Raw genomic sequence first — 2,210 nt, 5'->3', positions numbered from 1 at the left:
CTTTTTTATCAGATATTGTTTACTTTGATTTTTTCGTAAAGAGGAAGAAGACGCTTCGTGCACATATAATTTAGAATTACTTAATAAATGCAAGAAATGATGAAGTTACATATGTACTTGTATATATAATATACGTAAAATAGCAAATTTATTAACATTACCTGTACACCTGCACTAAAGCATATCAAAAGTAGAATTCTTAACGGTAACTTTGCTTTATAGCTTTTGTGAGACCAAAGTCGATGAGCGCCACCAGACACTCCAATATTAGATATGATATGCATAGCGATTACTTAATAATATGAAAAAATAAATTTATGTTTATATATTTAACCAAGAAGTCAAGCAACGTGTGGGATACTTTTAAAATGTATTACAAATATATATACGTATATTTGAGAATATAAGTAACTCCGGCAAATATACAGCGCCGGAATTTACGCCGCAGAAGTCAGAAAAAATAGAAGGAGTAGGAGTAATTTTCCCGCAATTCTATGTTACATGCCTTTATGTTATATTAATATTGAATTATGATTTCAGCTTCTTACTGTTAATATTGATGAAATTATTGTGAGTTGAATCGATTTGTCACTGTAATAAATAGCGCCATCATAAATTATAATCTATATAAAATGATTACTGCAGGGCGTGTAAAAGACTAAGTGGTTATTTCATGATACATGCGTATGAAGGAATAGTAAAGCACGTTGTATAGCAAAATACAAGTGCTTTGCTTTTATATTTGTTGTTTAATTTGTAGTTTTGTATATCCCACCTATTTGAGATGTACGGCATTTTTAGCGTGCGGGATTAATGTCCAAAGCATACAAAATGTGCAAATTGAACTTAGTGCACTAAATTCAATAAACACATTATATAAAATATGTACCTCATGTCATAACACTTGTAATATACATATGTAGGAAGTTTGTAATTATTATTTATTACTTCATATACATATTTATCATTTTTATTCTTTAATTAAACTTTATAACGTATTTTATTTTTACTTAAAGTCATCACAGTGCTGGTTATAGTTAAGGAGTAACGATTGCTTATTAGAGCTTTCTTTTTCAGTTTACATTTTGTTTGAATGAATACGAATACTCGTTAAATATTCATGGTTTTTTGTGAATAAATATTATTTTTAAACCCAAAATTTTGAATGATTACATTTTCTTTATATGAAAATTTTGTATAAACATAATTTGGAGCTCAATTACAAATTTTTGTATTCATCGGGTACACTAGTAATGACTTTTGAACTATAAGCGTTTAAAATTAACGAATTATATTGTCTAAAGTTGGCACGCTCAGGAGCAGCACAACGCAAAGTAGGGGAGACCGGGGCCGATTGTTACAATTTTTGAATATTGATTTTTAGAAAAAAGTGGATGCCTCATTTTTAAATATTATATACGTTACAATATACCTACATCCTTTAGGTATTAAAAAAAATATTACTTGTGAATTCATCATATCATAAAAATAAGTTATTTAATTTTAAACGATATTGCGAAAATATAACAATTAACTCCGTGTTCTGGGTTGATTGTCACACGTTCTAGGATTGGCAATAGCATATTTGTCATGTGGACAATACATATAAAAAACACAATTTTTATTTTAATATCAGTTCTATATTTTGAGAAATAATAGTAATTATAGTATTAATACAAATAAAATAGTTATTTTAATCATAAAATACGTAATTTGTTTTTGTACCATAGTTTCTATATGAAAAGTGAAAAAATATATATCTATATGAAATATAATATATTTGTAAGTATATTCTCTGAAAATGTGTCCTCTAAATATATTAAAATTAATTGTCGTCTAATCTCGTCTCATTTGGTATCTATTCCACATAGCCATTCTTAATAAAAGAGATTGTATTTACAAACTTAGTAGAATAATGATTACTTAATTGTAGCAAAGATCTTCTAAGATATGTCATTTTCTATGAATACAGGGATATTACGATTAATAATGCCAAAGACTTGTCAGACAACCAAATAGGTGATTATAAAAATTTACTCACCAACTTTATTTTGTCAAAAATCGCTATAAATAATATATACAATGCTTGTACACGGAGAGAATTTTTTCTTAGAATTTACCCTGAAAATATGACAGTCGTGGAACAACATTGTATTTTGAAGAATTTTAACATAAATCCCTCTCATTCATTAATAAAACTACAATAAAGT

At 27.2% G+C, this 2,210-nt stretch overlaps 1 long non-coding RNA gene across 1 annotated transcript in view; it reads right to left on the bottom strand.

Annotated features, from left to right (window-relative positions):
* Nucleotides 1-167: 167 nt before the first annotated feature.
* Nucleotides 168-2,210, bottom strand: part of LOC108759471 (uncharacterized) — a 5,878-nt gene continuing 3,835 nt past the window's right edge. The window contains exon 3 of the long non-coding RNA XR_001940015.1: nt 168-292. This is a non-coding gene — a long non-coding RNA (uncharacterized LOC108759471). The remainder of the gene's footprint in view (nt 293-2,210) is intronic.

The sequence above is a fragment of the Trachymyrmex cornetzi genome, unplaced genomic scaffold, assembly GCF_001594075.2.
Source record: "Trachymyrmex cornetzi isolate Tcor2-1 unplaced genomic scaffold, Tcor1.1 scaffold1884, whole genome shotgun sequence".
Taxonomy (NCBI): Eukaryota; Metazoa; Arthropoda; class Insecta; order Hymenoptera; family Formicidae; genus Trachymyrmex; species Trachymyrmex cornetzi.
This window is presented reverse-complemented; position numbering and strand designations above follow the sequence as displayed.